General features: G+C 32.1%; 1 pseudogene; it reads left to right on the top strand.

Moving 5' to 3' along the window:
- Positions 1–657: 657 nt before the first annotated feature.
- On the top strand, positions 658–10,958 carry LOC119641435 (annotated as a pseudogene).
- The last annotated feature ends 469 nt before the right edge of the window (positions 10,959–11,427 follow it).

Here is an 11,427-nt window from a genome sequence, read left to right as displayed (position 1 = left end):
GAGGAATAATTTTGATCTTCGCACGCTAAACTTTGCGCCATTATCTCATCACTGATAACCTATCTTTACCAAGTGATTAGTAACATATTATTATTATTATTATTACAAATTTATCCAGAGAATAAACTCTAATACTAAGTCTTAAAGCACTAGCATGTAAGGCTTCCGGCTTTATTAAAACCTCTACCATACCTGAGATTTGAACCGACGACCATTGAGTTGATAGTTGAGACTCTTGCCTACTCGGCCATTCAGACATATTAGTAGCATAACTTCTATGCTTTGTACTACAATATATATAATGTGTAGTATACCAAAGTTGTCCTCCTTAGCATTTCCCACATTTTAGTTTATTTATTACTTGATTGTTTCAAAATTCCTGTTCAGCATCTTGCTACTAATTATAAGGTATACGTCAAGACGAGAGAAATGAGTATAAAAGCGCAGTATGAACAACTGCATCAATATGCATATTGCATATATGAATGTATGTGCGTGTGATTTGCAGTTAGTTTAACAACTTTGAACTTTTTGTGGTATGAATAAATGCTCCACCAGTTTATTTATTAGAAATTTACACAAGAAATTTAAAATATTTCTCATTTTGATTAGAATATAACTTGTTGCATTTATTTTTTAAAAAATAATTTATGGAAAATGCGTATTGAAACCTTTTATTTTTGTTCTAGCAAAATATATCCTGACCATGGCATACAATTTGTTCGAAATGATTGCAAGGTTAGTAAAAAAAATTCGGAATTTTTAAATTTATGGTTTACTAATAAATTGTTTTCAGATCTTTAAGTTTTGCCGTGGGAAATGCCATAAAGCATTTAAACGCAAGAAGAATCCCCGCAAAGTGCGTTGAACTAAAGCCTCTGGTAAAGCAGTGTAAAGAATTGGCCATTTATCCGAGCTTTGAGTTTGAAAAAGACGCAATGCTCCCATTAAATATAATCGGGAAATGTGGAGTAAGGCTTTGGACGCTATAAAAAGGTGAATGAAATTAAAGAACGCCGGCAGGATCACTTTGTTATGGATCGATTGTGCAAAGGACGTCAAGTGGAAATAGGAATGGATGTTAAAGATGTTCAACACAATATACTCGTTATCGTTAATACGTTCGCCTGCAGCGGTTCTCAAAGAGCGTCGTGCTCCCGAAGAAGCTGAACATGAGCTTTTAATGGAAGAAGATTTTCCGGAAGAGGAGATCTCATATGTCCAGACAGTTAGAGAAGAAGTTTGAAGAAAATGCCGAGGACCAAAGATGCTTAAGCGCCCGAATAACAGATAGGACTACTAGGCTCTACGGATAGGGGATGGCAGGCTCAGCGTAGTCGCCATCCCCGAATAACGGATGGAACCACTCTTTCAAACGGTTAGGGACAATGAAAGCAAATAGAATGCAGGAATGGTGACTCCATTGGCCCAAGGTTGGCCAATGTAACATCTCTTGCAAATTTTTGTAGAATTTCTTGCAGAACTCGGTACGGACGAAATGCAGAAAATAATAACTCAATAAAATAAAAACTCAATAGTCGGGTCGCGAATCACCACGTTGGTTTTTCTTTTTTCCTTTCCCGTCTACACAGATCTCTAATCGCATACGGTATACCCTAATTATAAATACGATAAACATTCAAATTCCTCATAAGCAATAAAAATATAATTTCAAGGGAAATACGAATGTCCAAGAGTTTTTTTGATAAATTTTCTCGGAAAGGGACTTCCTGGGTGGCCCTGAATAACAAGACTCGTTATATCTTCAGCATACTATAGAAATATGAAGAATATATATATTATTGAGTTATTGTCTAAAACACGTTACTTATTTATTTGAGATGATTGCTTCCCTAGAATATTTTGCAGGCGTAGTCTTCAAATATTCTGGTACCAATATGAAATGTAAACAGTAGAAAACATTGCGAAAATAAACATAAACTTGTTATTACGGAAACCACTTTTTGATAAGATTATGAAGAAAACGAACGATTGGTTTACCACGGACGACGACTGCAGCAAGTTCCTGCCCCTCGACAGCACCCGTCACTATGGCAAATACATTCAATTTTTCGGCTGACTGTGGGGCTGCTACACCAGTTATAGTTTTATACAATTTTTATAGGCGTGGCATTCGATTTTACCCTATTTTCAAAAATAAAAAGAATATTCTCTTTCCATATATATTCATACAAGTGCTTTGCTTGAAATATAATATATAATCTTTTTTATATAAATGTATCAAAAATATAAATTCATCTCCCCTTGTACGTCTCTTGAATAGTTTTATACAATTTTTATAGGCGTGGCATTCGATTTTACCCTATTTTCAAAAATAAAAAGAATATTCTCTTTCCATATATTTATATGGAGTTTGCATTAAGAGTTCTATTGTATAAAAATTCGAAGTTCTGGACTAATAAACAGTTCAAATTGCACGGACAAGTATTAAGGAATAGTTTTTAATATTTTATCAAACTATTTAACTGTTCAATTCCGGAACGTAAGCAATATAAAAGTAATAATAATATAATAAAAATTTTCCGTTATTTGTTAGCGTCCTTCTAAACATATCAAAAATCTGCACTTGAGTAAATCCGTTAAAATTTTTTATAATTAATTTAGTGTCTTTTGTATATGGGGAGTGCATATTGTGGGCGATTCTTGCGGTGATAAACCCTGGGCATATTAATAAAGCTAAGTTTTTCTATTAGGTTACAGCATTTTTCAAAATGTATTTTAAATCTACAGCTAGGTAATCTCTCCGAAAATTGTTGTAACTCGACTTGGACTTTGCATTCTAGAGTTATTAACAACAACTTTGATTTTTTGGTTTTGTTAAGTTTTTTAATTTTAATACTTATTTTATTTGTTTTTGTTTTACTTTGCAGTAAAACGTATCTTGGTGGACTAACCCCACTTTGGTGAATACTTTAGTTCTTCAAAATAAAAGATGAAAAGGAAACAAATTATATTTATATTATAATATGCGTACCATAACCCATATTCTCTTAAAAGCACAGAATTATGTGTGCTTCTGCTTTGCAAACGTTTGTGAGAGAAGATACGCAAAAAGTACCCAAGAATCTTCTAATCTTAATTTTGGACAAAACGTTGGAACAAAATATTGGAACATCTATGTATTTTGTTGTCTCTGATAAGAGCAGCACGTTATTAAACGTGAAACAACAAAATTTGCACTTTAATCACAGAAAACATAAACATAATTCAATTGATTTGTAAAATCCGAAACATTCCAAAAAAGCTGCCCTTTAGAAATGAAACATTTTCTTCACACAAATAAGACTAATTTAAATATACATATAAATACTTACAACTTGGACAATTTCAATTATAAATCTGCCTACAACGTGTTTATGTAATGTTACTTTTATCACATTTTGCTTGAATAGTTGATGTATTAGGATCGATTTTAGTTCGGTGAACTTTAGAGATAGAATCTGTAATTATTAATCGTGAATTCGTTTTACTCACACCTTTGCTTTACTTCTCATATATAAATCTAAATGTCTGTAAACATCTTAGTATTGCAAAGATCATTCACCATTCGCATCATTTTATTGGAAACATTTACCCGCTTCCTATCACAAACTTACCTCGGAAAACATAGCAAATAATGTATATATGTATGTCATGGTGATGAATTAAAATTAAGTAGAAATAAGTGATTTTGATGTCGAAGTTGGTCTTTTTGTGGTATTTCCAATTTTCTAACACACATATGGAATTTTCTAACAAAATATGGAATACATTAATAGCAAGTACAGCATTTTGTAATCGGATTTCGACATGTATATATGATCCACCAGGTCAGGTGATATTCATTTCCAACTAACGCAATTTGGACGCATAATAGATTTTCAGGCAAGGAATGTGCAGAATAATTTTCAGCATTTATTCTTGTTTAGCTTATGAGTAGTAATAAGCAGAAAAATTTTTGAAAATATGGATGATATCAGATTATGTTGAAGTGCGGCTGTGTTCTTTGACCGTTAGTTTCCATTTCCTTTGCACACAATCTGCGTGCAAGAGCTTGATATATTTGCTCATCTATTACACATTCTCGATTCTACATCACACATACATGCATTCATACTTTGCTTCATTCACGAAAACCACAAAGAATCTAAAAGAGCAATGGCGAGTATCATATCATATAAGTTAATTAATGTGGCGGCAGACGTACGTGGTGTTAGTGTCGCCAATATGAACACAAACCAGGTGTACAATAAATACACATTATGTAGAAAATTTGTGCAGAATTTCATTTACTTTTTAAAAAATTTATTTAGAGAAGTTTCACAAAAATTTTCTCCAAGTAATTTATTTCAATGAGACATCTTTCATCTACGCTTATCTATGAAGTTCGTCTTTGATAACTTTAACTAGCACGAATTGAATCATTCACTCATTCATTTATCCATTTATTCGATTCTTCCTGTATTACATTTTTCATTCGTTATTCACTCCCTCACTTATTCACACATTCACTCATTTGTTCATTCATTTATTTATTCGCGCATTCATTGTGTTAATTTAAAAAAGAAAAATAGTCCCAATGAAAAGGTAGAAATATATAGAAAATATTTCATTTTTTGATAAAATAGTTGAAAAATGGTTGTACGTTAATGCTAATAATGCAATAAAAATCTTTCAAGCTTTCATAACTAAATTTGCGAGGTTCTGAATGTTGTCTCCGAATAATTTTTTTTAAGAAATTGCTACCAACACCAACGAGATTCCCAGGGAAACTATGTCAATATCAGATGGCTCTCCTTAACAATACATAAAATTGTAAATAAATGAAATAAATGCGCTTACTGTCAATTTCCTACGATGCTCTTGAAGTTAGTCTTTTGTGTAGTTATAGTTATAAACTTTTATTTCCAAATTCTTTACGCTCACGCTTATTTAACTTGATAAACGCTATACATTTTAAAAAACTATTTTTTTTTTTCTAGATATTTTTATAATTTTATGATTGTTTGAGTTTTTTCTTATTTCAGTTTTATGTAAATGTTTCACAAGTTCCTTCTTCTAATTTTCAAACTCTTTAATTTCTTTTTTTAATTTTTTTTTCGCAATTATTCAGTTCGAACAACTTCTTTGTGCACTTGTAAATTAGCTTTCGCTAAAAGCCGTTAGCGGGTTTTTTCTTTTACATTGTTTACAAAAGAAAATACCACATGTTGAGAATGAAGAGAGCACAGAGTTGCTTTCAATAAATTGCAACGCTTTGATTCTGTTAATGTGTGCGAGAAGTGTGAGAGCAACGAAGTGAGAGAAATATAGCACAAAATACTGTTAAAAAGAAAAAACATCGTCAAAAATTCCCTTAGAAAGAAAAATCGAGCCTTACAAACCCAATTGCACAAAATTAATTAAATTAATTATTAAGGAGACAGTTAATAAAAATGCCGAAAACAGTGTTTCCGAACGCACTTTATTAACCTCGTTTGCTTCTTGCTTGATTTTTCTTGTTTTAAGTGAGGTATTTTATTTATCAGACATATTACAATAACAACAAATAACTTTATTATTATTATTTTATCTGAATCGCTTTATAAATTATTAGAACTTTATTTCGAGAATTTCTATCTAATCTAATAATTGAATCATAGTTGAACATAGCATATCTCTTATCTAAATTTATCTAACGAAAGTCTTTGAAACATGGGTTTTTATCAAAAATTGGCATACACTTGGCGCTATTGCTCTTCTTTTGTTGCTTTTCAATGGCACTTTTCTCGGTTCTAATATCCCCAGGCATCCTTCAGAAAAGCCTCGATTGGTATGAAAAAAGGGTGGTCTGTCTTAATCACGTTTGGCTGTTACATATTTTATATATTCTGCAATACAGGGACATATATTGATGAATGAACGTGCAAGGTTGTATTAATAAAATTTGAATAGCAGGTCGCTTTCAGAAAAATAGTAAACAAAACATTTAAATTTTGACAAACGCTAATATATAAAAAAGTAAGTGCAAAAATTATAGTCAAGCAAGCTCGAACATTAAACACCTTTCATCCCTTATGTAATAAAGTTTTTCATTTATTTGCATGTAAAAGGATTCTTTTTTGTTAGTCCTTTTGCGAGAGGCGATCCAATGACTAAAACTAACGTTATTTAAAAAAAAATATTATAAATTAGACTTAGATTTACTCTTTAGGTGAATCTGTATATGGTGTGAAGTTCCTAAAAATAGATTTATATGGTTCAATTTTGTATTGTTAACCTGTAATCGAATATCTCAATTAAGCTATGCCAGGTGAATTCTCAAACAAGTGTTGAAAGGTGTTTAATGTTCGAGTGATTATTGCTTAGAAGGGCTTGAAATAGGGAAATTTTTCGTTCAGAATCGTTTTCTGTAACAATCTAATCTTGTCGGTCCATCTGCCCAGCCAGATATTTCGATGAAATTTGCTTGTCTGACACATATTGGTTCATCAAGTATATGGGATGAGACCATTTTCCATATAGTACCTTACTTTGAAAAGCGGTCATATGAGTCACTGTATTAATGGTGGACCGGTGTTCACTTTTTTTATAAATCTCCTACCACATCATTATATTTATTTTCACAACGAAGCGAGCCAGTTTAAATACAAAACATACTATGTTAGCTAGAAAACTCTTTTACTTACGCTCTAAAGTAACAAAATTCGAAGTTTAAATACATTGCAACAAGTGGTAATTCTTCTCCTTTAGTTTAGATTGTTTACTTCTCCTTTTATTTGCCAGAATTATCGGGATGCTTTTTCTTCTCTAGGTATAATTTGGGAAGCAAAGAAAGAGAAAAAATGGCACTATAAAGCACTGAACATGCATGATAACGCTGTACGTGTTTTAGTTTACTTTTGGCTCATTTTTGGAAGCCAGTATTTTGGAATAAGAAATTATCCTAGTTTCCGCGTAAGACGAACGATGGAACTTTATGAAGGCTAAAAAATGTCGTGGAACGTCATTGGGATAAGTTAATTTTATCTTGTAAGCGATTTATTGCCAAATCGCTTATTTCCAAAACAAACAATATTTTCTTTATTACAGACGTGTATATTAAAATTGCAACTAATGAGCAATATTTTAAAATTAAAACATTAAATTAATTTATTCGCTTTCTAATATTGCGTAATACAAAATCTGTTAGCTACAACAGTGTAATTTTCCATTTCATCATCATTAAAAATTTCGTATTTATTTTTATGCACATGCATTTTTATGTATTTTTATGTGATGTGGAGAAAAGAGAATAAATATTTCCAATGTTTACATTTTAACAAGTGGTCGCTTATTTACTTACTCTCTCAAGTTGTGAAATTCGAAGTAGGGTATTTAGAAAGTCTGTAACTATGCGTTATAAAATGAAAACAGTATTTGTGAAGTAACTTGCGGTAACCTGATGGAAAGTAAATCGCTAGTTTGTAAAAACTTACGAAATTGGCATCATTACGCTAATAATAATAATAATAATAAATATTTAAAGGAAATCTGTCGGTGTTGCCTTTATTTGGAAGTCTATCAAATTGAATGGCAAACAAATAGGAAACTTATATTCGTGCTTCGTATGTTGTATACGTCGCTAACAGACGGACATGCTTAGGTGCATTTTCAACTTGAAATCGCCCAAGAATTTATGTGTTTAAAGAGGCTTTTGAAGCTGGCTTGTACGCGTTATAAAGGTTTTGAGTAACGTAAAAAGAAAGTTAAGATACCCTATAATATTGGGTAGTAGGCCGATAGTCTCAAGTTTTGTACAAGCGCTACAACATCACTCATAGAATATGAGTTCAAATTTTTGTAGACTGATCTGCTGTAATTTATGAGTAATGGACAAGAAACCAATTCTTTATATCTTTTGAATAACATGTGTCGTCATCTTATATACTATTGTGGGCGTATCCGTCGTCTGTTTCTATCAAATTTGAAGTCGATAGATTCATTTTTGCGCCCAGGAGAATATTTAAAACAGACGGACGGAAAGACGGACATGATGTTGCAGCATCCTACTGGGCTTTGCAAACGTCTTGACAAAATGAATCTACCCTTCATCCTCTGGTGGTGTATATAAAGATGTTTGAAACGTTTGAAAATAATAGAAAGACTGTCATTAGCTTTAGTTTTGTCTAGAAGGGAAAAATCAAAGCGCTTTAAGCCGAAATCTATCCCAAAGAACAAAACAAATATCTGCCAAATTTGAAATATTTTGTCAAGTTTTATGGTAAGGTTTCAATCGCCTATGGTCCAAAAGTGTGCTGAAATCACACCATTTTAAAGTGCAAATATTCTAAATGTAAAACTTTAGTATTTCATAAATTGCTTTTGACTCATTCGTAGTTATACCCTGTCGTATATCTTATAAGGAGTGGGTAGTCCAAGTACTAGATCCATGTGGTTTAAATTGCGTCCACTTGATTCTTATGCCAAATCAGCATCATGAATAAATCTTTGTCGTAAAACATTAACATTAAGTTAGGACTTTCTGGCATATGAGGCTTTACATTTCTTGAAAATTCTCATATACGGTGATAGCCAAAAAATGTAGAGCTGCATGGTCCACATTCGGTAATTTTGACTTGTTTGAAAATTTACTACAATGAGGAAATTTTCATCGTGAAATATTGAAAATTATAACTTTTTGCATTTAAAGCTCCAGCTTTCTCAAGAACGGTTTCATGAAGTGGGTTCAAAATATTGTCCCAGCCGAACTAAATTTTTCATATCAACATAGAGTGTCGAAATAGGGATTACTCAGCGAGTTTTGTTGAAAAACTTTGAAAATTCCAATCTTTTGTCATATGATGAGTTTTTAAAATAAGGCGTTATACAACCGGTGGTCGAAAACGTGGACCGATCCGAAACGATTTCAATATCATTCGTTGTTAATTGAAAGCACGTTAGTATATACAGATTCTATTAAAATATCTCAAAAGTTGCGACCTATAGGTTGAACACAAGATCGTACAAGCAGACATCGCACGGACAGAGAAGCCAGGCAGCCCTTTGAGTAACCTCTGGCTCGCTTGTTCCACTTTGCCGGCATATTTGTTTTAAAACTGCCTCAGGCTAATCAATGTGCCAAATTTCCATCAAGTTCGTTTGATTTAGCTAAGTATAAATAAAATCTCTAACAAAGGAAAAAGCTCTTTCCAACCCGCTCAAGGTCAAGACAGAAAAAGAAATGCCTCACTTGAAACAGTTGTGTTAAACGAACTTGATTGTAATAGCAATACAACAACTGCGGGTTTAAGTGTGCAAACGTCATGATCCCTTATTAAGGATTCCAAAGTTTACTAGAAATATTTCTTTCTCCTCCATTTTCAATGTTAGTCGTATCTGGATAAAAAAATCGTGCTTTTTTTTCATTGTTAAGAATTCTTTGCAACCTTTACAATATTTTAATATGATGGACATACATACAAAAAATGTTTTGTAATATGTACGTTACGACGTTTTACGACGATATATATTTAAAATTTTCTATGTGCCTACGAAATTTTTAGAACAATGTATAAATGTGAAATACATAAACTTTGAAAAACTTGAGACATTTTACAACGCTGAGTTTGCGATACTCCTTTTTCTAATTTATGTGTACGTACATTTAGGTTTGGACATAAGCCAAGAGGGATTTTGGACACAAACCAGTGGGAGCGCAGTAATGTCGTATCAGAACAAATTTCGCATAACGAATATTCAAAAATTCTACTCACCGTAAAAATGTTAGTAGCCATGTCATATTTCCATTTTTAGCAAACTCCCTAGTAATGACGCAAAACATTTACGTCGATACTTTCCAATTTTTTGAATTCTTCATATATTTTTTTCTTGTTTGCTTAAATTTTATAAAACTGGCCGTGATTGGTTGAGTTTTTTGTTTACATTAGAAGTTAGCGTTTTTATGATTGCAATCCTTCTTTACGTTCCTTGAAGGTCGGAGTTTTTCTATAGAGATGATCACGACTTTGTTGTTGCACTTTGTAATTTTATTTACTTTGTAAACGGGTTTAGAAACTGCTTGCGTTTATGTGTTTGGTTGCCGTTGGATTTTGTATTAGATTAAAAGAAACCCAGCTTGAAATTACTTTTCCTTATCAATCCAAGAAAAATTTGGAAAGTTTATAGTTTGGATAACGTTATTGATTTTGTAAGGAAACTATTTTCAGGCAATTAAAAAAATTTTAATTTAAAGAAACATAATTTAATACAATAATAAAATTAACAAGATATATAACTACGTAACAAAATTTTCGAACTTTCTCAAATGAGAAATGGACATGTATTAACATACACACTCATCTTTGTACATACTAAAGCTAATAATCTAATGAATCTAATCTGCTGCTTAATTTATAAATTCATTGCAGTTGCACCAAAAACTTTCAACCATGTAACTGACATAACGGTATAGAATGCTTTAAAAACTTTAAGCGTGCAAAACAACGCCTTTTAACAGTCCAACAACATCGCCTGAAAGTCAATTAAGAAATTTGGAGCGGTCCCCTGTATTTATATTACGGGAGAAACCGAAACGTAATTATAGTCGTGAATTTAAAGAAAAGTGGAAATCAAATTTGGAGAAAAAAATCAAGGTCGCTGTTGATGACAATTCTATCTCAGAAAGTAAGTTGCTCTTTATAGACTTTTTTTGAACAACCCTAACTTTGTACATTCTTTTTAGGAGAAGCTTCAGATCGTGGTTATATCGAGAAAGAGGACAGGTACAACGTAAATCAAAGTAAGTTCTTTTTAAAATTTGTGAAGAGACAATATTTAAGTTAATCCAAAATTTTTTAGTTCTAGTACCATCAAATCAGTGTAAAATTGGGATAAGTGAAAATTGGGAAAAAGATGACAATGACATATTTGCCTCCATAAGCATGGAAGAAATCTTAGATCAAAATGAGAAGACCGGATGGAACCCAGTGCACAATTAGGAAAAGGAAACAAAACCACAGGTTTTCAAACGGCTAATGGCAAGAATGTGCTAATATCTGAGAAAGGGAAAAATCGTATGGAAGCCTTGCTAAATGAATTTCATCAAAGCGATGGTGATTTTGAGAATAGTTTATTATCTATAAAAAATAAAGTTATTTCTAAAAAGCAAAGCATGCTATCTGAGAAAAAAACTTTCAAGACATCGTTAACAAATAGGAAAGAAGAAGAATATCATCCCAAGTTGGGCCGCAAAAAGGAGAAAAAGCCAAATATAAAAGTTGAAAACGATGAAGGAAGTGGAGAGATGGGAAGCGATTATGCTAATATTGTATTAAGTCAATGGGTTCTTTCTAAAGATGATTCAAAGCAATTTTTATGTCAACGGACCGACGATACATTGTTGGCTCTTAATGATGAATCGAAACAAACCGGGCATTCGACTTTAAATGTTCCAATGCTGTTTGGTAA

The sequence above is a fragment of the Glossina fuscipes genome, unplaced genomic scaffold, assembly GCF_014805625.2.
Source record: "Glossina fuscipes isolate IAEA_lab_2018 unplaced genomic scaffold, Yale_Gfus_2 150, whole genome shotgun sequence".
In the NCBI taxonomy this organism is placed as follows: domain Eukaryota; kingdom Metazoa; phylum Arthropoda; class Insecta; order Diptera; family Glossinidae; genus Glossina; species Glossina fuscipes.
This window is presented reverse-complemented; position numbering and strand designations above follow the sequence as displayed.